At 36.5% G+C, this 26273-nt stretch overlaps 1 protein-coding gene and 2 non-coding genes across 3 annotated transcripts in view; all 3 read right to left on the bottom strand.

The window, feature by feature from the left end:
* Positions 1-26273, bottom strand: part of LOC129237487 (uncharacterized) — a 134489-nt gene that overhangs the window by 24743 nt on the left and 83473 nt on the right. The window lies entirely within an intron of this gene.
* Trnai-uau (transfer RNA isoleucine (anticodon UAU)) lies at positions 18002-18104 on the bottom strand. The gene is made up of 2 exons: positions 18067-18104; positions 18002-18037 (listed from the first exon to the last, which is right to left on the bottom strand). It is a non-coding gene; the product is annotated as a tRNA-Ile (tRNA).
* On the bottom strand, positions 21298-21400 carry Trnai-uau (transfer RNA isoleucine (anticodon UAU)). The gene is made up of 2 exons: positions 21363-21400; positions 21298-21333 (listed from the first exon to the last, which is right to left on the bottom strand). It is a non-coding gene; the product is annotated as a tRNA-Ile (tRNA).

The following is a 26273-nucleotide window of genomic DNA, read 5'->3' as shown; positions in this document are numbered from 1 at the left end:
AATGCTTCGAAATTTCTGCAGTTTAGGAGCTAATATGAGCATTAAATTGCATTTCCTTCATAGCCATTTGGACAAATTCCCGAAAATTCCCGATTATAGTGAGGAACAGGGAGAACGGTTCCACCAGGATATAAAAATAATGGAAGAAAGGTACCAAGGTCGATGGGACTGCCACATGATGGCAGACTACTGCTGGACCTTATTAAGGGATTGTCCTAAGCAAAACCATAACAGAAAAGCCAACAGAAAAACTTTTTTGTAATGTTTTTAAATTATTTAAGTTAACTGCAAATATATATTTTTGTTTTTGTATAATTTTTAATGAAATATATTAATAAAAATATTTTTTAGTGCATATTGGTATTTTAATACTGTTTTTTTTCAAAAACTAGAGTCAATTTGAGAAATCTAAAATTTTTCTAGTATTCAGAACACTAGTCTCACACAGAATTGACGTAAACCAACCCTGCCGCAAAATGACTGTTCCCCAGTGTAATTATCATAAAACTCCCAATTAAATTTAAGCGTGAGTATGTGTGAAATTGAAATTGAAATTTGAAAAGGTCGAGCCACTCAGGCTAAAAAGTCTATTGTATTTAAAGCTCTGGAAAGGGGGTAGATAGTCAGGGAGGGAAGGAGAAAAGTATCAGAGAAAGAGATGTGAAAGAATAGAGACTCTTTGGCAAATCTGTAAATATCCTCCAGTTTTAGAGAACGAATATTACTCATTCTCATGACATCAGAACCCAAAACTCGTAGCCGTGCTCTGGCAAAGGCAGGACACTCACAGAAAAAGTGCTCAGTGCTATCCGCCTCCTCCAAGCATGACAGGCACACTGGGTCCTCAATGATTCCAATGGTGGTCATATGCTGACCCCATGCGTTGTGTCCTGTAATGATACCGACCATCAACAGTTCTGCAGCGTTCTAGACCGGGCAATCGCTCTTTATGTAGATTGCCTACATAATCGCTGATCCAATTCTTGATTCCTGCGGAAATGATTCCGATTATTGTCTCTGGCCCCTGTGGGGGCACCGCTGATCCACGGTTGGCCAGTTCGTCGGCGATTTCGTTTCCTTGCACACCGGACTGTTCCGGAAACCATATAAGTTCAAGCCTGTTTTGTCTTGCGACAGAATTGAGCTTCTTCTTACATTCTTGAACAATCTTAGAGGTTTGCCTCGCGTTCTCCAGTGCCTTCAGTGCAGCCTAACTGTCACGGAAAACTCCAATCTGTTTCCGTTCCATCTCCTCTCGATTATCCCTTCGGCTACTTTCAGGATGGCAAAAACTTCTGCTTGAAAAGCAGTTGCCATTTCCCCCATAGCATAGTGATATTTATTACTATCGTTTAAGTACCATCCGGCTCCAGACCCTATTTCATTCTTGGACCCATCGGTAAAGAAAATATCCGTCAAACCTCCCTGCATTCATTCTGGATTGCTCCATTGTTCACCCAATGGAAATCTGACATGTAATTTCCTTCCAAATGAAACTGTGGGTATCAGGTCGTCTTTAGGTAGCAAAAACAGAGGATATTGCTCAGATAGCAACCTAAAGATTTCTCTGTGTCCCGAAGTTCCGTCTTCGTGCCAGAAACCATATTTATGGAGTCTATGAGTATGTGTTCATATACTATATGTATGTATGTATAAATGTGCAAAATGGTCCCCCTAATGTTTGGAATCTGAAATAATGCGGTGGATGTGGCAAAACATCCCAACCAAGCTCCAATAATTTTTGCCGAGTGACCAAAGATGTGTGTGGCATTGCATTTTCATGATGGAATACAATACTTTTTCGATTTGTCAATCCGGGCCGCTTTTCCTCAACTACATTGTTTAATTTCGTTAGTTGTTCAATGTAGGCATCAGAATTGATCGTTCGGTTGGGTGGTAAGAGTTCAAAGTAGACAATTCCTTTGTAATCCCACCAAATTGATAACAAAACCTTCTTTTGCTGAATATCACATTTTGATGTTATTTAAGTTGGTTCACCTGACCTGCTCAACCATCTTTCTCACTTGATATTGTTGTAAACAACCCATTTTCCATCGCCAGTTATCAGTCATTTTAAAAATGCATCATTTTCATTACGTTTCTTTAGCAAATCGCAGCTGTTAATGCGTTGCGTTATATGCGTTTCTTTCAGTTCGTGAGGAACCCATGTGGACCAACGGGATCAACTGGGCAACCAGAGCGTTTTTCATCTGTGAGTAAAAAATCAACAGAACGAAATTTGGCAAACCACTGCCATTCTTTTAAGGCTTCGTCACCATAGCTTTTTATGAGCTTGCGTGCGGTTTTCCCTTTGCGGAAATAAAAAAGCAGAATATGACGAAAATGTTCGTCAACCGATAAAATACCGCAACCGATAAAAAACTTTTTTTACTAATTGACAGCTGATTTGCCAACTATTAAATAACAAAATGTGTTTTACATTTGCAAACCTAAAAATTCAACTGAAGTCATCTATGAGTGAAATCCCCAATTACTTAGTTGCCAACCCAATAAAATAGCCGTCGAAAACTTAATTGATGCTTAGAGATTTACACAATAAGGTGCCTCAACAAAGTTTGCCCAATGGACTGAAGAACGCTTGGTTGAAAATGGGAATTTTTACCGAAATCCCATCTTTTAATACATATGTATGTCTATTTTCACTTCAGTGGCTGTGTGAAAAAACAGAAAATGGAGTTATGCGGACGTCCGAAAATCAACACGTCACCATTTTTCTTCTATTTTAAAAAAAAGGTGTACAAGTTTCCATTTCTTGGAATCAATGTGGAACTTTACCGCCACTAAAACCCCTTCAAGTCCGTCGGTTCATGCTACAGGGATACTGATACGAACAATAAGCTCAATCGTCAGTTACATTTGTTTGCTGTTCGTCTTGCTGCATTTCATCAACACGGTAGTTGTTCTTGCTGCGCGTTCGTCTAGCTCCATTCCTTCGCCCCCAATCGCTGTTGCGAAGCTCCACGATAATTTGTGTGACAAAAAGCTTGAACCGTCCTCCACTTTTCTTCCTACCCAAGCATTTGTGGGACTAGATTATTGGATGTTACGAGCACACCAATTTTGTTTGCCAGGACCTTGCGTTTCTTAACGAACATGCTGTAAAAAAGGCCACATGTTCGGCAGCCTCACCTTCATCCAAGCATTCTGGGCCATAAAAACTAAAAACTACTAGCCAAATCTAGGCAATGCAGATATTTTTGGAAGCATCCTTTTCCGCTTAAAAGCTGCGTCAGGAGAAAATCAACGTTCCCGCGTTTCTGGCAGGTCCACTCGTTAATTCGTGGAATCAACCTATACGACCACCGGCCTTTTGGTGAGTAGTCATATTTTGATTGGCATTCAGCTATCGAGGTTGAATGCTCTGCTTGTTTGAGTTCTTCTGTCGGCTTAGGAACCTGTGAGCAATACAGCCACTTATATTTATTTGCCCGGACGTTTATAGGCATTTTGCTAGTTTTGACACTTTTTTGTTCCAGCCCAGACTGGATAGGTGTACAGCATTATAGAGTCTGTCACTATGGAAAGAATTTTTCTACCAGCGCCTTGTGGTCTTCCTTTGTGCGGTAGTATACCCAAAAGCGCGTTATTAACCTTTGTCGCCTTCACACTAACAGGTGTAAGATGTTCCCGGAATATTAGTCTGAAATCAATGCACACGCCAAGATATTTTATAGACTCCTGGGGTTCTATATTGTGACCACCAACTGATATTGACAGCTTTTTTTCTGTTTGCTTCTACTGATCAGCACCAGTTCTGCTTTTTGCGCAGCTAGTTCCAAGCTGGCGCTATTCAACCACCTCTGTATCCTTGTTGTGGTATCATTGCATGGATGTTGCAATCTATTGATATATTTATCAATCCCCACGAGTGCGATATCGTCGGCAGATTCCACTACGGTTGTGTTAGCGGGAATTTACGTTTTAAGAATGCCTTCGAATATAACGATCCATAGTGCTGGTCCAAGAACAGATCTTTGCACAGACCTGACACGTAGTAGCTCTTTGGCCTCCCCTTTGTATCATATTGCAGTACTCTCTGGCTTAAGTAGCTGCGAATGATTCTAGTAAGGTAATTTGTTACCGAGGAGCTGCTGAGTGCATTCAAAATATTAGCCTAATTGGCCGGATTAAATGCGTTTTTTATATCTAGCGTTATGACATTTTTGGCTCAATCAACAATAGATCTGGCCCTGCGAAAACCGAACTGCTTGTCTCTTGACAGATCGCCTTGTTCCTCCAGAAACTCCTATTATCTTTCGCTTAATATTCTTTCGTATACCTTCCCAATGGTATCGAGCATGCAGAGAGATCTGTGTGATGAAGGCTGACCAGGCTGCTTTCACAGTTTTAGCAATAATATTTACAAGACGCTGCTTTTTCCACCTCTTTGGGAACGTACCTCCGGTCCGGCACGAGATATACAGATTTGAAAAAAAACGACCGGATTTGAGTACACTGCAGCTTTAAATACAACATTCGGTATGCCATCCGGTCCAAGTATTTTCTTGTCATTAAATCGCGCCAAAGTGCTTAATATTTCTGGTACCGTAACCGCAGGAATCTCATCATTTTCCTTCAGTTGCGTACAAACTCTGCTACTTTCCTCCTCCCTCGTCCTGTGGAGGAAAAAGTGAGATGAAAAGCTTTTCAAGCAATGCTGGGCAAGTTGGTTGAGGTGATCGGGATCTCTTTCTTCTTCGTCTTCTTCTTCTTCTTCGTCTTCTTCTTCTTCTTATTCCTTCTTGCTTCCTTCACAGCTTCTTGCCATCGATTTTGATTTACAGCCACTTCCCTCCACCATTTCACCCGCATTTTCCTAAGATCAGCGTCCACATCTTCTAGCCACCTTTTCCTCGGAGTCCCCTTTTTCCTTATCCAATTGGGCGAAGGTCGAGTGCCTTTCTCGTTGATCGCTCCCTTGGCATTCTAGCCACATGTCTCAGCCATTTAAGTCGTTGAGACTTATACATCTTAGTATAGTTTCTTTCTTAACTATGTCTTCCAGTTCCGCATTGCGCCTAATGCGATAAGTGCCATCTGCCAGCCTATGCGGACCATAGATCTCTCGGAACACTCTTCTTTCAAAGCACATTAGCTGTTTTGTCTCGTTAGCTTTCAGCGTCTGTAGTTCACAGCCATATGTAAGCACAGGTCGTATCAGTGCTTTCTACATTCTTAATTTTTATTCACGCGATAATATTTTAGATCTGAGATCTAAAGATCTCTTACTTCGGACATGAATATTTTATGGGCAACCCCCTATGGGTTGTCATCCACGTCGATGACCATTTCTTAAAGCATCCATGTTTGCTTGCTTCTATACCTTTCCTTCACTTCAGTCGGTGTGCTCGAAATTCTGCCGACAGCTCTTCGAGCATTAGTTATCCCTCACTCTTTGAGATCGTCTTCTTGTTTTGTTGCATGTTTCGCGCAGCTCAGCTATCTCATTCGACTACCAATACACCGGTTGACTAAAGCAACGACAACGAGTGACTTTTAGTACGGTGCCATTGAGCCATCTTTGATTTTTAAAAAAATAGCAATAAAATCAATCTTACAGTGGCAAGCGTTTTCGCGGCTTATTCACTGATTTTTGTGTTTTTACCCAAATTGAAGGGCACAACGTAGCTTTTTTGGTTTCCCATAAGTTGCAACCTATTTTTTATAGGGCATCATTAACCCTGTACCGCCTATGAACCCAAATATGGTATTGAGGTTTTGATTAAATGTTATTTCAAAATTAAGTATTATGAAATAATCAAGGCAAGACACGTACAGCAATGTTTTGTACGTTTGATTGCCATGGCAAAGTATTGGAAGAGTAGAAAACAAAAAATTAATTCGCCTTGTTTTATTCTGTGCTGACAGCCACATGGACACAGCGAAAGAAAAAAAACAAATCAGCTGATTTACCAACACCACCTTTAATAAATTCGCTTTGGAAATAATTCAAACTATTTTCATACATAAAACAATTTTCTATGATTTTATGACATTTCGAAATCACCTCACTTTTCTGCAAATGGATAAAAAAGCGGAATTAATGTAGTAGTGATTCATTTTCAAAAAACGTTAACAGAGTAAAACGTAAGTACTTCTTGACACAAAAAAATATTTTCATGGCGTCGATATATTCATCTTTCTTAGCGGATAATAATTTTTCCGCTTTTCAACTGTTTTCTATACCTTACAAATAAACAAGCATGAAATTGAAGTTGTCCTTGGTGAGATAAGCGCGAAAATCAAGAAAATGCACGGAAAATTTGGGCTGACAGAATGCGCTACCGTGAAGCCAGCCATGGAAGCCATTGCAATGAAATGGTGTTCCTCGCTAACTCAAAATATTCATGCAGCTCTTATTTACATTTGATCTTGCTTACCATATCAATTCGCCTTACGCAAGCGCATGGTAAGTTTCCATTCACTTTCAATGGCAACTGCACCTGTTGTGCGGAATGCTGCCGCAGGGTGCTGGGTAAACATACATATATGTATGTATATGCACACGTCTAAGACACTACACAAATAAATACTTCATCAACTTTTGCCCCCGCTCACAACATTGCAAGAATTTATGTATTAGCGACCAGAAACGCGTTCTTCGTTCAAGGTTGACTGCCTCACAACATCAGCCGTTGAATTCAATTCTAGTGCCTACAAGACCAGTCTATAAAGTATGTAGAACAAGTTTAGGTGAGTACTTAAAATTAATTCGAGAACATTGCAATCGTGGTAATAACGCTTGGTGTTTTTTTTTTTTTTCTTCGTTAGGTCAAAGCTTGCATTACTGTGATCAAACCAATAAAATTACCAATTAATTAAGCGCAATACAAAGTAGAACTAGCAGGAGTAAATTTAATCGGAATGTTTGCTATTAAATGTTGACTACTATATCATGCCCATAGGAACTTAAAGCTAGGACGAACGATATTTTGAGTTAAGCTAAAAAGGGGCTCATCGCTGAACTTAAGCCTGAGGCCTGAGCGCGCGGTGAACACTTTTCACAAAACGTCGACTTTCCTAATACAACTATGCGATTTGTAAACGTTGCTAAGGCGTAAGTCTTTCCATAATGAAACGAAATGAAATGTCAATGAATAATGAAAAAAATTATGTATTTAGTTTGACAATAGTCACGCGTGATCTGTCAAAAAACCCTTACTGGAAAAAATAACTCCAATCTGATCACTCTTTATAACCTCGAAAGGCTTATGGCTTCACGAGAACTTTATTAACATATTTACTTCAAGTTTAGTATTTAGTATTTATTGTAGTATTTAAATTTTATATTTGAAATTTAAATTTTTTATAACATTTTTTTAAACAAATACATATATGTACATATATTTTCAGCTATGTTTTTCCTAAAACAGGTTAGCCAAAAAAAAAAACAAGTTTGCTTAAAACATTTTATTAATTCCCTAAGGTTGCATGCAGTAGTCATGTTTAATTTCCACTTGCATGTCTCAAAATATTTAATAACGGCTTGTTATTCAATTAGGCAATAGTAATTTTTCGAACGCACACCGAGGAGATCAAGCAATTCACAAGTACCCCCTAAGAAAAAGAATTAAATTGATCGGATATGCAACCAAAGCTCAATGATCATAATTAATTCTATTATATATTAGCAAAATAATATCAACTGAAATATGAGGTAACGATAAATCCTTTTTATATTTTTAGAAAAATTGTACTCGTATTTTACAACGGCACTCGAAGTGTCGACATGACCACCTTTTGCCTTGACTATGGCCTAGAGCCGGTCCAACAACGAATCGCAAGCTGCCCAAATGTGGCTTGCAGGTATTTTAGCCCACTCGCGGACAATGGCTTTTTTCAGCGTCTCGGGACTGATGAATATTTTAGTTCGGACCTTGCTCCCCAAAATGGGCCAAAGAGAGTAATCCATCGGATTCGCATCTGGTGAATTTGAGAGCCTTTGTATGGACGTTATGAAGTTCGGAACCTTGTTTTTTAGCCATTCTTGGTGCACTCGAGGAGCTTTGTGAGACAGTGCCGAGTCCTGTTGAAACATCCAAGGTCTGCTATCGCAATGTTTGTCTGCTCACAGCTTCAAAGCAACCTCCAGAATACTTTCCAGATTATATTTGGCATTTACCTTGACGCCAGGCTCGATGAAAACGATTGGAGAGCGCACATCTGCGGTTACAGTGGCCCAAACCATTATCTGTGGCGGATGCTGCCTCCTGGTGGCCAATCGATGACTCCAATTCTCGTATGAACGCTCGGTCAAATAAACCCTATCGTTTTGGGAGTTTACGAATTGCTCAATTTGAAAAATTTTCTGGTTACAAACACAATGTTTGGAAATCGACCACTTTCGGCCAAGCGAAGCAACTCCTTCGCTCTCTCAAGTCTGACTTGTCGCTGCTTTGGTGTGAGATCATGCGACTTTTGGATCTTGTAAGGCTTAACTTTGAGATAATTTTTTAGTATGCAGCGGATGCTACGGTCAGATATTTTCAGCTCTTTTGCCATTTTATTTGCACATCGTCGGGGATTTCGCTCAAGTCGTTATTCACTTTTTGAACCATTTCATGTGACGTTGCAGTCTTTTGATGACCACCTCCATAACGTTTCGCGATGCTTGCAGTATCATTGTAACGAGTAATGGTGCGATAGACAAATACTTTATTTACTTTAGGTGCTCGAGCTCACGAACAATCGCTGGTTGTGGTTTTCCAGCCAAATATGTATAATGCAATCACACTATTACGTTTGAAATCCATTACTGATTTTCTTTTTTCTGGACTGTCATTTATCTAACTAACAGACAGCTGATGCCCATGGAGTCTGAAGTTAGTTACACTTCGTGTGCCGGACCTTGTAGTTGGCAGCCCTATATCAAAATGTTTGTGCGTCAAAGTTGTGTTATATAGATCAAGTTCGTCAGCCAAAAATTGATCAGTTTTAAATCGCACCTTGTAGCCGTCTCCACCATTACCCATGAATGAGTTCATGCCATCATTCCAAACGTGAAATTAAGGATGGGTAACGCAGCAAATTTTCAAAAATTTCCTGAGTGGCTTAAACTCACTTCAACGAGTCAACTAACTCTTTGAATTGACTCTTTGAAAATAACAGTCATTTGCAGAACATACATTGTGGTGGATCATTGGCTGACGAAAATCATCGGTCACACTTTGAAGTATAAAAATATGTGTAAAATTGTCGAACTTGATGGATAATGTGTGCAGCACACAAGGTACCTTTCGTTTAATAGGAATTATGGAGTAATTTAATTAAGTTGCATATTTAATTTTTTTATATGGGCAAACGCTTTCAAAAAAACAAAATTCCATATTAAGCAGAATGGCTCAATATATTTGAAATATAGGCCTCTTTTTTTCGCCAAGACTTAGATAAAGCAAATGAACATACATACATATGTCGGCAGCGCGAGAAGAGAACTGCCTTAAGTTACATGTGCTGGCAAGGCAGTGCGGCCTAATGAGCTCTAGCCATACTCGCGAGCGGCGAATCTTTCTCGATAACTTTGTTGTTGCTTTCCCTTACAAATTTTTCGTCAAGTTAATCGAGCATAGAGATAGCGAGCGGAGAAATGGCGAATAGAAGAGGCCTTATATTAGTTTGGGAAAAAAGAAATCGATTATTTTCTCGATAGATGGGATAATGTCGATAATATCACAGAGATAATTGAAGTTGATCGGCACGTTAGTAGTCGTAGCATCGACCATAAAACAAGTTTTAAACCATTTGCGCAAAATTTTAGGAATTTCTTTTTCCCCAAGCTACTTTAATACTATATTTGTATATTTTGCCGAAACGTATACCCTTAATATCTTCACTACCACACTTTGGATCCGTTTGAGATATCAGAACAAGTTTCATTCGTGATTGGCTCAGAATTAAATATTAAAAAATCCCCCTATTTCTCAATCTTGTAAAAACCTTGTACGGTTTTGCTATCCAAGCAATGTCACAGCTATAAAATACAAGTGCAAAAATGCTTTGAATAGGTCCAGCTGAATCTGGAGATCCTTCGTTTGAGTCAAAATTTCGGCCAAATAATGTTGGATATTAGTCAAGGCCAATCTATTAAAGGTGGTGTTGGTAAATCAGCTGATTTCTTTTTTTTCTTTCGCCGTGTTCATGTCTGACTGTCAGCTCAGAATGAAACAAGGCGAATTCATAATTTTTAATACAGAACATTGTTGTTGGTCTAGTATCAACACCTTTAATGAATGCACCTTGATATTAGTGGATTTGATTAAATGGAAATTGCATTTTTATACACAAGGATTTTTAGTTTACGCAACAGAGCTACATATTTCAATTTGCATTTGAGCATCCCTAATGCTGCATTCCAAAATAAACCATTTTTTCTGTTTTTTGAAATATTGCGTAGCGAAGTTTGTAATTTTTTAGTTGTAATTTTTCTACCATCTTACAATATGGCAAGATATTACCAACAAGTATTAAACAAAATCACTAACAGCTGCAGCTTGAAGTGATGCGCATCTAAGCTTTCCCAAATGCACTTTTGATGTACATCTTAAACCCTCTGGTAACGGCTTGCGATATCGTTTCATGTTAATAGAAAAGCACTCAAGAGTATGCAAAACCATTCAAAGTTTAGAGACAAGGATATAAATGTGTGTGTGCATACGGGCATACATATGCAACATTCAAAAACCAGAAATGCATTTACCCAATTAGTGCCTTTAGAGCCATGCGAAAGGCTCATGAACATGACTACAATATTGTTGTTGTAATGATTGGCGTGTTCAATTATCATTTGAACATTTTTTTTACTATTTTTCTTTTTAATTAATTTGCTACTAAAGCATGAAGAAAATGTTTGCCACATTGTGACGGTTCGCTTTGAACTGTGAAGTATAGACTGATGAGACTCGTCTGCTGTAGAAGCAAATTGATTTATGATATGTTTATGAAAATTTTCTTCACACTTATAAATTAAAATAAATAATAGTTATTCATTAAAATTTAGCCAGAAGCAGAAAACAACGTAAAACATAGCAAAAACGGTGAAGCTGATTAAAGCGTTTGTCAAACTCAAAGCTCATTTCCCTTTCCAAGGAGGGGGTTTCTCGCAAGCAAAACCCGCAATCAACGAGTGACGAGTACTTGAACAGAATACCACCATTCACAACACTAATTCAGCAGCATCGTTGATTATTTGTATACTTTTTTCGGTTTTTGTTTTTCCATTTGCGGTATTTTTTGATCCACTGCCCCTCAGTCAATGATTTGACAACTTAGCGTGCATAGTTTTTTCATGTTCCTGTTCTTGTTTTAACGATTTGTTGTGTATAATCACTCACACATACATACTCATATTTAGTTTTGTTATAATTTTCATGTTATTTACTGTTTGCTTTTGTGATTTGGTGGTCATTGGCTGCAGCATTAGAAGATTTTTTACCATTTCTATTAATATTGGGAATGTTTGGGAGAAACGTTTAGGCGGAAATTGTGGTAAAGACTAACATAATCAACATGCCAAGCTTAATTAGCGAGAATGACGAATATTTTTTTATGTACATATATATATATACATACATATTTTTATAATACGTACAAACCTACACATATACATTGGACTGTACCAATTTACAAGTGAAAAAAGTTTATCGTACACCCCTGATCTGAAGTATTTTTGCTGGGCAATTTCGAAAAAAAAAGAACTGAGATAAGAAGGGAAAGTGCTAAGACTACAACGAGGTTCGTGGTGTCAATGAATTTTGAAACAGAAAAACAACTCTTCTCCAGACAAAAAAGTCGCTAAACACGCAACTCTCCTTTTACACGATCCTTTTATACAAAAATTTGAAATTACACGGTTCACTAATAAATTTAATAAATTTTATTAATAAATTTAAAATTATGCCTTATTAAGTAAAAAATTTGCGTGCAAGATAAGGGCAATAAGCATGATTCAATAACAAAACGTTCGCTCAGTAAGCAGCTTTCTCATTCCCTCTTGACAAATCGGCTCCCTTAGCAACACACTGGGCTACTAACTCTAGAAATGTTTGGCAAAAATGAAAGAAAAGTAAAATTTGTAGGAAAAACATTTCGTTTTTAAAAGGCTGTATAAGCACTTGCTCGGTATATCCAAAACAATATGCAAACCATCCTAACATACAGCTTAAATCAGGATATCATAGATCATATTTTTGGGGCAATGAACGTGAAAGATGGACGATTTGACAATTTGAATCCGATGCCTTTCAAATACAGGTTGGAGGAGTACTTACTTGGTTACTTTAAAGATACATAAGTTACCAACAAGAGCTCATTTAGCAATATGTAACTAATCACAGCCTCCTGATGGCAGATGGAGATAGGTTATGAGGAGAGATTATGAGGGTTTTTTTCATGGCAGAAATACACTCGGAGGTGTGCCATTGCTTGTCGAGAAGCCTCCGCTATTACAAACAACATTTTCTAATATTTTGTGTTTCATACCCGGGGTAGTTTGTCAAGTAGTTAAGAATGTAAAAATAATCGCGACTTGGGGTTCAAAACTCCACTCTTAAGTGGGCATAGCATAGTAAAGCAATGCGTGAGTATGTTCACAGCTTGTTGTTAGTCAAATAAATTTATGATGAGTTCGCTGCTCCTGTGAAAGGCTTTCATAAGGGACATAATGCTTAGGTAATATTATAGCATCATATTGGCAAAACTTTCCAACTTCATGATCAGTTTTCAATTCAAAAATTAATTCACAAAATATCAATCTGGGTTTAACTTAATAACCTTTTTTTTAATTATCATTCCTGGCAAATTCCGTTTGTTCCATTTATACATAATTTAAGTAAAAACAAAACATTTTTTGCTACCATTTTTACCAAAAAGGTATTTAATTTTTCTACTTTTTTTGCCCTTCTTAAATGCGACTTTTTGTAAGGGAGCGTCAGAATTCTAATGTCACAAAGTGAGCAAACCTTTAATAATTGAATCATGGGCAATAAGTACATTTTAGAATTAAGGGTTATATACAGTTAGAATTTTCAAAATGATTCAATGATTTTTTTAGTTTTTTTTCTTAATGGAATACAAACGGAAAATTTAATATCGTTCCGGTGAATATTTTCGAAGTTACAAGCAAATTTGAAAAGGCGTTCCAGAGTGCTTAAAAGTGCTTTTCAAACTTTAATCGCGTTTTTCTCAAAATGGTGTTTTCAAAGTCGGTGACCAACATTACTCGAAAACGGCTAAATCGATTAGTCTCGAAATTTAACAGGAGCTTCTTAAATATATTTTTTTAGTAATTAATCGAAGATTTTTTCTCACTGATGAATATTTCTTTTTTTATAAACAATTTAATGCCGAAATTTTGGACAAAAATCGATTTTTTTTTTTTTGGGAAACCGCCATTTTATCAAAAAGCAATTTTTTTTGCTTATTCCTTCGACTAATTACTAGATTTAACATTACTTTAATAAAATCTGTTTGGTTTTTTAATTTCAGAGGATCCAGTTCAGAGATATAGTGGTCACCGCAACACGCCTTTTTTGATAGGAGCTCCCGGAGATCAACTGTAGCTCCTTTCCAACTAAATATCTTTACTAATACTAAGTCTTAAAATACAGTTAAAACACAACATAATATGTGTACAAATTTTTAGATCTTTAAATTTAAAAGTTTTCTCAGAAAAAGTTCTGGAAAATTCGCTTTTTTTTGCCTTCTAACTGTATTTAACCAAGTCCATGCATGAAAATTTCAACGTAATATTTAGGTCATGTGTAGCTGGATAGCAAGTGTTGTACAAGGTGGCGCAAAATTAATCATCCAATTTTGTTTTTGAAAAATTCTTTACTGAATAAAAAAAAATAATTTTAATTGATGCAAATCTTTATTTGACCCTTACGCGCTCCATTGCTAGTCTGTTTGTATACTGCAGCTGTCTAGTTCAAAGAGTTCAAAGCAGTCAAGCGGCATTAAAGGCAATAAGCTCACATGAAATTTCATCTAAAAACGTTCTTAAGAAGCCATAGAGAGACTAGCCGCAGACAGACGGTTACGCATCTATTGGGTACCCGGACATAAGAGCATCGCAGGAAACGAAATTGTAGATGAGATTGTCAAAAACGCTGTTTACAGACAATTCGAACAAGAAAACGACATACTGAGACCTTTAAATACGGGATACAATGACATCGCTGCGGACATGAAAACAAGGATAGACAGGAGGTGGAATAATCTAGCCACTTGTAAAATCACGAAAATCAGGTGTACACAGAGTCCAGACAAATACGCCAGATTCGTACTAGGCCTGTCTAGAAAGGCAAGCAGAACTATGGTAGATATACTGACAGGCCACGCATACAGGGTGGGAATTGCAAACAACGATAGCTGCAGATTTTGCAATGAACTAGAAGAGAGGGAAGAACACCAAGGATTATTTTATTGAACCTAGGATTATTTTCCAAGGCAGCACAAGACTTAGGTAGTGGGGGTGCACAAATGTTGACCAGAGAAGCAACAATTCCGCTGTTAGGAAGCCACAATCCTGCTGTTGAACCAAAATCCTGTTGTTTGCGACGATATGACGACAAAATCCTGTAGCCTGGGACGAAATTCTTAAGGAAGCCAAAATCCTGCAGCTACAGACGAAACGATGACAAAAATATATGTAAGTTAATTTATTCATTTACAAAAATTCAGAGCTTACTTAGATTCGTCTTAGCTCCATCTGGTACCACTGAGGAGCGATAGGTCTATATGATGGCTTTCAGCCAGCCATGTCAACCTAACCTAACCTAATTTGAAGCTCAAATGCGTTCCATCCTTTTGGAGAGAAATAAAAGTTGTATGCATTCCTAAGGCAGGAAAAAGCTCACTCATAACACCCAAGGATTCCCGGTCAATTAGCCTATCCTGATTTAAACTTAAACCTGATAAAACTTTAGAACGAATTATAAAAGAGTATATTAAAGCTAATATCAACCCCACTCAGCTTAGTATCCCGAAACATCCGTACTGTAAAGGAAAATCTGCAGAGAAAATCCACTTAACTCGCTTGTTACAGAATTTGAGAAGTCAATCTATAATAAGGAATACACACCGGTAGCTTTCCTTAATATCGAGGGCGCGTTCAGCATCCTACCGGATACCATAAAGCATTGACCGATTATAGAATCTCTGAGGCTCTGGTTGAGCTCATCAAAAACATATTGTGAAAGGTGTTTATGGTGCTGATACTGTAACAGCTAATTATCAAAATTTTTCGTTACGTCAATTCCGTTCAGGCATTTTTGATGTTAAAGAAAATTTAATTAAGGTCGACAAAAAATTACAGAAATAATCAAAATTTACCGGCTTGTTAGTAGTCGTAGCAGTATAAAACAGTTTTGAGCCATTGGCGCAAACATTTATGCACAAATAACTTTTACAAACTAATATTTCAAAGGGCAATGTTAAATGTGGTACCCCTAGACATCGCAAGCAGAATTACCGCTACACGTACCGCAATCAGACTGAGGGGTTCGGGCTATAAGCTCAACCTCACTTATGGTCACTCAAGCATCCTTAGAAACATCGAGTTTATCTTCTTGTCCACGGATCAGTGTATACTCTCGCTTAGTCCAACCGGAACCTTCTCTACTCATATTCCTTCAAGGGAAGAGTGGACGGGGGGCTACACTTGGGGGCAGGGCCTGGTGAGCTTGTTCACGGATGGATCGAAGTTGGAAGGAAAGGTTGGTCCCCATCAGACTCAAATTCAGGTTACCGGACCACTCCAGTGTGTTCCAGGCAGAGGTAGCCGCAATCAAGGAGGCAGCTGATTGGCTGCTTACATGCGTACTAACAGTCAAGAAAGTAACATTGCGACATTGCGGGAAACTGTGAGGTGGATGAGCCATCCAGACAAGGGACATGTGAGGTGATTTCCTCGCGAAAGGAGAGAATTGAGATCCCCCTGACTACCTGTGGTCTGCTCGCGCCAACTCAGTGAGCGTTGGGAAAGTATACACACTTGTAAGGTCCCGAAATCCTTCTGGCCACGTGTGGACCGGGGGCGCTCGGGCGAGCTTCTAAGCTTGACAAAATATCAGCTCTCGAATCTCGTGGGGTTTCTACAGGTCACTATGCGCGAGGAATGCGTGCTGTGAGACTTGGAATTACCTCAAGTCCTTTTTGCGCTGGATGTATGGAGGATGAAGTGGAATCATCTCAGCACCTTCTCTTTAGCTACCCTGCTCTGAAGATCCAGGCATCTTGGCTCTTACTACTTTGCTACGCCTGCTGATATAGCTGGCGTTGACATTAAAAATCTGATGAATTTCATCAGCAGCACAAAGCGGTTGACGCAAACGCAGCTCAGTCATCGTTCGTAATCCACACACGCTAAGCCCATCCTCCTAACCATCCCCCCACCATCTCTCCCCGCCCTCTCCTTTCATCCCATTGGTTTTCTCTTTCACCTCACCTCCTTCATAATGGTATCACAAAGGACGAAACCGTTTTTCTTCGTCCAAGTGTGCTCACTCCTTGGGCAACCGTACCAACCTAACCTAACCTAATATTTCGAAGGAAAAGCATAAAACGACCAAACGAAATTCATTTATTCTCTAATTTGTGAAAAGTCACTAGGATATCGCTTGGAACTTCGTAGCGGGCAACAAAGCAAGCATGCAGGTCTAGCGAAGATGCTTCTATAATAGCAAAACAGATTTTTTGTAAATGTAAATTATGTAGATATTCTCGAATCTAAATATTGGAAATGTTGAGAGATGTAAGATGCTTTTATCAGAATTCGGAGTTTAGAATGGCTGCGACGGATCATGTAACAGATACGACTTTACACTAGATTAGATTAGATTTTTGGGGGGTTGGACAAGTCCAAGCACTCAGTCAGTAGACCATTGTACTACACCCGGATAGATTTCAGTAGAAAGAATAGAGATAGGAAAGATAAAGAGCGGGTGGTAAGACGGATAAATTAGTTTGAGGTCACTCTTCCACAAATCTCTTGGATTCATTGACTTTACACTAACTGAAGACAAAATGATGGTCGGCATTTCAGACCTTTCAAACTTTGGCACCTCATATGGGAAGAACACCGAATCGACTTCCAGTGCAGAGATTTTACTATCTACAAGCAAAAACCCGTAGTTAACACAATTTATTAATTTTTTTATTTCCTACACATTTTAGTTTGTACAATTCAAAATCGCCAAATCGTTTGTAGATTCATTTTACTCATTTCAACATTCACTGATTATTTATGTCTAAGTCTGAAAAGCTAAAATCTAACAGAAATCCATGACACCATAAAATCTTAATATCAAAAAATTTTCTTGGAGGAAGGGGTAAATATAGTAATTTTAGATCTTAACGGCATATTAAACGGTACAAACTTTCTATTAAAAAGTTCCTTTTAACCGCTTATTTAAAGGGATCAAACCGTGTATTGGTTTGGGGAGGTTTTTTAATACCTATGAATATAATAAAACTTCTTTAACGACAAGCTTGAAAAATGCATATGAAAAATTACAAAAAACAAAAAAATTTACCCGACATCCGCACACAGCAATTAAAACATTCATACAATATACACAATTAATCTCTATTATTTTCATTGGCAATTAAAATGTTTATCTACTCATGCGGTTACAGATATTAATGGGTTTCATCGCAACTCGCATACTTCTGCCTATTACACAAAAATTATAATTTTTCTTTACTGTGTAAAATAAGTTAGGTATTTATGGCGTGCAAAAGTAACACCAAACACCAACGCTTACGAATTGGCTACACGACCACTTGAAGTGCTGGATCAAACCACTTAAAGAAGAATTCGCACGCAATGCAAAAAGTTACATGAATAGCTTCATAAATCTGATTAAGTTAATCTATAAACGTTTATGCACAAAATTTTGTAAAATTAAGAAAATAATGTACATGCGAGTAAAAATATGCAAAAAAACAAAACCAAAAAAAAAGTTTTGCAAAATAATTATGCTGCTCCAGGTGAGGCTCGAACTCACAACCCCGGCATTGCTCAACATCAACACACAAGTTACTGATTATAAGTACCGTGCGCTAACCAATTGCGCCACTGGAGCGCTGTGAGGGGGTTTGGCCAATGTTCAACTAGAACCAAAGCACGCTGATGAATCATCAGAACAATACGAATAACAGTGGATAACAGACGCGAAACAAGAATCGAGCAACAAACAGCACATGGCATTGACAAGGCGAATGAAGCCGAGTAAATAACAGAATATCATAGCAGACAACCAATTGCTCTACCAAGCAACACTTGGCTTTCCTAAACACTGGTAACATTCCCAAAGCAACAAAACCAAACTCTCCGCTATTCTATGTGGCATTGGTATCCACGTCATGCTTATAATCGTCATCGCCAGCCGACGATTGGGGAGAAACAATAACAAATACACAACGTTCTCTGGTAAAAGAGCAGCGGAATTTGCGGGAGAAACACAACAAAAAAAAAATACATACATGCATATAAATCAGAACACACTGTACGGTGTGAATTTGTTAGGAGCATACGTAAATACATATATATAGGTAAATACATACTTACATGTTAATATGCACATATAAAGAATTATTTTGCAAATGCATATTGTACAAACACACACATATATGCAAATGGAGAAGACGAATGAAAAATACTGTGTGTTTAAAAATAGCCAATGTCATATGACGTCACTGATAAGAGCGGCTATACAGAAATAAATGTATGTACAGTAGGTTCTGTTTTTATGCGGTAGATACGTTCCGCAAGAAACAGCATAAAGAAAAAACAGCATAAAAAAAGCTACTAGTTCTATAGTAAAACTATAGATACGTTTCAAATGCTAAAACCGCATAAATCTGAAATAATCGCATAAAAAAGGGCACTAGTCCCATATTATTACTATAGATACGTTCCATAAACCGCATGAATCTGAAATAATTAAATAAAATCGCATAAACAAAATATTGTATCTTTGAAAATTATATCTTTATATATCTTCCATACTTGTAGGGTTAGCATTTCTGATGCAATCTGTGATGAGTTTTTGCTTAGCTGGTTTAGAATCTTGTTTATATGTACAATTCCCCATAGGTCGACATGCATTTTGTAATTTAAAAAAAAACCGCACTATTTCAAAACCGCATAAAAAAAAGCCGCATAAAAACAGAACCTACTGTATATCGCGTGGAGACATAGCGGAAGGGAGAGGTTATCGACCGGCCGACACAATCGTACAACAAATCGAATAAAATTTGTTCCAGCCGAATTTTAATGAATAAAATGTATTTTTGTGCTGGATTTTTGATCATAAACAATTCTTATTATTATTAAGATCACTATTGTAAATTAGATTGCTGATAATTGCATGTCTATACATATGTGTGTGTGTGTATAAACTTCTTTTTTGCAATAATACAATAAAAGTTTTTAAAAATTAATTAAATCGTGCCGGTGAGTGGGATGAAGAAAAATAAAAATTGTTATTGTGACTATTATTAAAAAATTCGCAGCAAACTTAGTTCATGATAAATAAGAAAAAAGCCATTAACTATCATATAAAAATATGAAGTATTGTTATGTTATTATTATTTGCTATGGTAACAAGTATCGAAAAAAAACTATTTTTTTTTTGTAAAATAACAAACAAAAAATCAAGTAATAAAAAATCAAGTAATAAAAAATTTAAAACAAAATATTATAAATTAAAATAAAAATGATTGCAACTATTATTAAAAAGTATCGGAAAAAATTATTTCATACAAATTAAGAAGAAAAATTAGCTATCGTATAAGAGTATGAATTTTGGTTATTACTACTTACTATTGTTAAAAACATATAAGATAAGTGATTCCCAGTTAGTAAAATAATAAAGAAAAACTAAACTGTACACCCTACTGAAAATTTTGAATTGAACATCTTATAATATTTTTAGATATAATACATTAATGGATATCGAAAAATTTTACTTTCTAGTTTATTTCATTTCGTTTCATTTGATTTGATCTCACTTACACACATTCCATACATTTATTCGAATTTTCTTTTGTTTAATTTAATTTAATTTTTTCATTTTATTTTATATAATTTTTCTTTCATTTTTTCATTTTTTTATTATTCCTTCCTTTCTATATTTATTGATTTACATTTTTATTAATTATATAATTTTTAATTTTATATTTTATATTAATTTCAAATATTTCGATTTATGTAGTTTCAAAAAGAAAAAAATACTAATAAAAAATTCTTTTCCCTAATATATATAAGAAATCAATTTATTAACCCTTTACCGCATATGAGCCCTTATATGGTATAGCAGTTTTTATTAATTTTATTTCCAAATTAAATTTTTAAAATAATTCGAACTATTTTAAGTCCTCAAATATATGTATTTAGCAAAAATGAAAAGGCATAAAATTTTCTATGATTTTATGACATTTCGAAATAACCTCAATTTTTAGCAAGTGGGTGAAAAAGCAAAATTGTAGTGGAAGTGATTAATTTTCAAAAAACAATAACAGAGTAAAACGTAAGTACTTTTTGACAAAAAAAACATATTTTCATGGAGTCGATATACTCAACTTTCTTTCCGGATAACAACTTTTCCGCTTTTCAACTGTTTTCTATAATTTACAACTAGTTTTTATATTTGCTTCTGTAAAAAATCCAAAATATAAAACTTTATTATTCATTATTTTTCTTTTAATATGTCCTATTGATAATTAAATAAAGCTATTTCCACCATGAAACAATTTTTTTAAACGTTTCCTTAATTCATGCAGTAAAGGGTTAAAAAACCATATAATCAATTATCATGCCAAACTTAATCCTATTTTTTAATTTTATCAACTTAGACAAAAATGGGAATACAAAACAATTATTTTTAGTTTTTTGTTAACAGATTTTTCCGTGTTTTGCAAACAACCAAAACTAAAACAAAAAAAACGAGTCATTAAGCTCAAGCTGTTTTCCAATTCACTCTACATTTATTTAGTAAATTTTTTAAACGTAAACTAATAAATCTGTGCCACTAAATTAGCACCACTGGCCACATATCTGAGTCATAAATGTGGATGAATTTTATTTTCTTAACATATATGTAAATAAGTATGACATGCACAGTAAATTACGATATTCGTGCACCCGCTTTTTATTTCGCACTTTTTCACCATTAATACCCTCTAAGGAAATTAGAGCACAAAGCAAGCATTTAGAAACACTCAAATATTTAATTTGGTTGTGTGAAAAAAATGTCACAAAATATTTACAAGTGCTGCTCCAGGTGAGGCTCGAACTCACAACCCCGGCATTGCTCAACATCAACACACAAGTTACTGATTATAAGTACCGTGCGCTAACCAATTGCGCCACTGGAGCGCTGTGCCAATTGCTGGACGAGCTTCTCGTCACTTCTCATTCACTGCTCAGCTTGATCGGTATTTCTCTCCAATTATTGCCACGTACTTTACTGTTGATTAACAAATCTATTTGCACAAACTTTCAAAACAATTTTATATATTTTCTAGTTTTTCTTTTCCACATTGCTTGTGCTGAATGTTTGCGATTAAAGCAGTCCACTCTGGCAGTCCATGCTCTATTTTTTTAATCTGTGAACGCGAGTTAATGTTTACTCATTAAAAAATAACTTAATACACATTTACAAAAAATCGTGTCCGTTCCCATGAGATAAGACGCATTAAAAAAAAAAACAAATAAGTAACTCCATAAATAAATACAAAAATTAACTAGTAAAGGAATCTTTAACGTTGAGTCAAATATTTTATAACTAATATGATACAATAAGTAATATTTTCTGCGCGTGTAATGTAGTCCACTCTGTTATTTACAGTTCTATACATTACGTTTTCTGTTACCGACTTTCAGTATCTTCGGTTTATCCCGCTTTCAGATTTAAGTACATATTGTATATTAATTTGATTTTAGAAGGTTTGCTATATAAAGATTTCTTTAGACCATCAAGCAAAGTTCCGTGAATATTACTCAAACTTCTTCCTGACTATCTACCTAACCAATCCAACTCCACTGCGTTTCCATCTGGCACTAGAGACAAAATGGCCACAATTGGTCCTAACACAATTTGCGCGAATATTCCGCTCGGGTGAAAAAAAAAGTTTGAACATAGACGACCCCCCTTGTGAGTTGGAATTCGACTATCAAGGAGTTTCAAAGTTAGAAACATACCACCCTGTTCAAAAAGTTTCCGGAATATATTCAGAAAATTCAAAATACAAATTTATTCCTCAAAAGTGATATTATCGCCTCCATCAACTGCAATGCCCTTATGCCAACGTTCGATGCAGCTCTCGAAACATTTCTGGTACTCTACTTTCGGTATAGCCATTAAGCTAAATACACACCAGGCAACCGTTGAAGCAACGGTTGCAGCAACGTGTTGCCTTTGTTTAAGAAACACGTTGCAACCGTTGCTTCAATCTCAGTATTGTGTACAACTGTGGTGCAGGAAAGGTACAAGCGGAAGATACGTAAAATTAAATTTTTTAAATGATCGACGAAATGCGTAAAATTACTTCTCTTATTATAATTGGCGAACTTTTGTACGAAAATGAGGAAGAAGAGATGCAACAAAAGAAGAGAAAAAAAATCTGGTCCAAAAATTGGCTTTTAAAAAAATCGAATTTTCGAACGAGAGGCTGCTGAAAGAACTGAAGGAAAATGAGCCAGCGGACTATAAAAATTACATGAGGATGGACGAAGCCCTGTTTAGAAAATTGTTGGACTTTGTAAAGGCCAAATTAACGAAACAAGATACCATAATGAGAGAGGCAATATCAGCAGAAATTAGACTGGCAATAACTTTGCGGTATCTTGCAACAGGAAACGCTTTTGCGGACTTGAAATGTTTATCAATTTTATTGTATTCATTTTTTAATTGTTCGTATGCTTTTTTTCTAAAATTTTTATTTTTATATTTTTCACTACTTATATCCCACAGCTCTCTCAAATTTTTATATTCGTTAATAAAATTAACATAATTTTCATTATTTTCAATTGCCATTTTTTCCTTTTTCACTTTATTTTACTCCGCACGAACCTTCTTCTTTGCTTGTGTTCAACGAACTGAACGAGTAAAAGCAGTAAACAATGATACACACGAAGCAACGGTTGCAGCAACCTATCCCAAAAATCAAATTTATTTGATATTTCAGGCAACGGTTGCAGCAACACGAAAATCATTTGGCAACACAGCTACACACGAGGCAACGGTTGCTTCAACATGGCCGAGTTGCTGCAACGGTTGCCTGGTGTGTATTTAGCTTTAGAGTCATCTTCAATTTTTCCCATTACTTCCTTTCGGCTATTAAAAAGCATTCCCTCTAGTGGTTTGTTGACTCAATCAAACATAAAAAAATGGAAGGGAGCCATATCAGATAAATTCGATGGCTTTTGCGTGGTATTCGCTTCGTTCTTGGTCAAAAATTCATTCATGCGTTATCATTGGTGTAAAATCAATGAGTTTTTTTTCCACAATTCCTTTCTTTTTTTTGGTGAATTGCTTCACGCAAATGTCTTATAACGCCCAAATAATAGTCATTATTAATTGTCTGACTCTATCTGCCAAAAATTCGTGGTGTTTGTTTTGTTTTTTTTTTCTTGTTCATTCCTCTCGGGAGCATATGGCCTCGACAAGACTCTCCTTCGTACACGGTTCTGTGCTGCTGTTTTTGCACCGTCCCATGAGATGTCGGTATCTGCTAGTTCGCGCAGCATCGACCTTCTCCAAGTGTTTTTGGTCGACCGCGACCTCTGCTCCCTTGCGGGTTCCAGTCCAGAGCCATCCTCCCGTTTTAATCTATGAAAATCGTGAGCGTCGCTTTCTTTTTTGATTGAAAACAACGAGGTTTTTTTGACTTGGTTCGTTCGGATCTCTCCCCACACTCGCCTGTTGACTGGACTGCGTGTCGCACTCATAAACCTACGTCTCGTCACCAGTGCCAATAATGAGTTTGATGAATGTTGGATCGGATTCAGCCTAGAAAATCATGTCTTTGGGGATATCAAAGTGATCCCTTCTTTGCATGAAATTGAGATCCTTTGGGACTGCAAAGTTAGTAAATCCAAATCGCTAAGCAATGTTCAAGTCATCTGCCAGCTCCCTGATGGTTATTTTGCAGTTATTGATCAACTTTTCCATCACTTTATTGATGTTTTCATCAGTTTTCGATGTCGACGGTCTGTTACTAAATGCGCTAAATCAGTGGGTCAAAAATCGTTATGTCTGCGCCGATGTGTGAGAGCTCGTATTGCTTTGATGATAATGATTCACCTCTCTTTGTTTTTTTTACAAATTTTTCATCAATCAATCCAATCAGAATTGACCATTTGCTTCAACGTGCTTCGGGATCGAACAATTCTTGTAGGACTTGACTCGGATTTGGAAGACCAGTTGATTCTTGCCTCGTATGCATAAGTCCATGATTTTTCATCTGTGTAGATGTTACATATATAGTACGGAGCTTTAATGCATTGCGAAGTTGTTCAGCATTTTCTTACACCAAAGACTGTCACTCCAGGAACATTTCCCGTACATAAATCTTTTAGTAAAATCTTATTTATGGTCGTCATATTAATGTCCGAGGATGCCGCAATCTCACGACATCTGGCATGACGACCCCTCTCAATTATTTCGCATCGATATTTTCTGGTCATATTACTGATTTTGGATGATTTTCCCGAAATTCGTCGGATAACGAAAAATTACCACAAAAAAAATTCGTTGTCCCAGTTTTTTACGGTGCTAAAGAATGGTCACTGTTCGCCGCGTAATTGTTTAAGTCCACAGATGGATTCTTGTCTTGTTAACCTACGTCGAAAATTGTGGAAAATAATAGCAGGAATATATTCCTGGTTTAATTCCATTTTTTGTAGAGCTGAATTTTTAAAGCCAGTCTTAAGGGGGAGGTAGGGTTTAGCGCTAAAAAAAACATTTTTTTTGTGAATTTTTTACAGAAATATGGCTTAAGATACTTTAATAAAATCAGTTACATGTTATTGTACATCTTTTCAATAAGTTTTTAAAAAATATTAATAATAAAATATTGACAAATAAGCCCATGACAGAGTTTTTTTGGAGATATGTTTTTCGAGAGGTGCTCTGCGGTGCCAATCGGCATTCGTTGTAGAATCGTCTGAAACTAAAAAAGTCGAATTTTTCAGTTAAAGTATGACGTAATGCTCCCCCCTACATTAATAAAATTTTTTTTTTTTTCATTTTTGTAGTTTTGGTGGCAAAAAAACGTAAAACGAGCATTTTTGGCGAAAAATTTCGCCATTTTTGTAAGTGAAAAACAACCTTAAAAAACAAAAAATAAAAAAAAAACAGTGTAGGGGGGAGGTATTTTTGATTTAGAAAACGTGTGCCAAATTTGAAAAGAATTGGTTGAATAGTTTCGGAGTTGTGATTGGCACCGACTTTTAAGAAGTCGTTTCGGGAAAAACGCGTTTGAAAAAATGACTCTGAGAAATTATCGATGCTCCGCATTCGAGGTAGAGTGCCTACAAAGGCTATAACTTTGAGAGTTCTGCTCCGATCCACTTAAAATTTTGACACAACATTCTTGAAATGATATACTATAAGATGAGTGAAGAAAAAAAATTTCGATTTTGTGACCCTACCCCCCCCTTAATAACACTAATATGGTTCTCACGTCAAATCGTTCTGGGTGCGTTTATGGCAAAATATCGCACTTGTTACGTCAAAGCGTAACAACTCAAAAAGAAAAGGAAAAGAGTAACCACTCAAAAATTGGTTATTTTAGCGCAACTACTAAACAAATAAGAATGAAACAACCGTTATATTGTTTTTAATGATATTTTCGTGCAATTACATATTTTTTCCCTTGTAATACCTATATTATTAATATTTACGGAAACAGTTTTTCGTCTCTACTGAAAATGTTCAGATTTTGAGTTGTTACGCTTTAACGTAACAAGTGCGATATGTCAAACTTTCCGATGGAAACGCCAGATGGCACCTGACAATACTAGAAGCAGCACTCGTACGTATTCGAAGAAAAAAATGTCCTGAGGCGATTCAAACAATTTTCGAGTCGAAATAAGCAATAGATTATTATTTCATTATTTAAGGTAAATTCCGTTATGGGTGGTAAGTAACTACATCCTAACATACCTCTTAGATTAAGCTGCTCTTTTGCGATAAATAATTAAGCCTAAATAACAAAAAACAAGAGTAACTTTGTTGAAGCAACTT

The sequence above is a fragment of the Anastrepha obliqua genome, chromosome 2 (assembly GCF_027943255.1).
Source record: "Anastrepha obliqua isolate idAnaObli1 chromosome 2, idAnaObli1_1.0, whole genome shotgun sequence".
NCBI classification, from domain to species: Eukaryota; Metazoa; Arthropoda; class Insecta; order Diptera; family Tephritidae; genus Anastrepha; species Anastrepha obliqua.
This window is presented reverse-complemented; position numbering and strand designations above follow the sequence as displayed.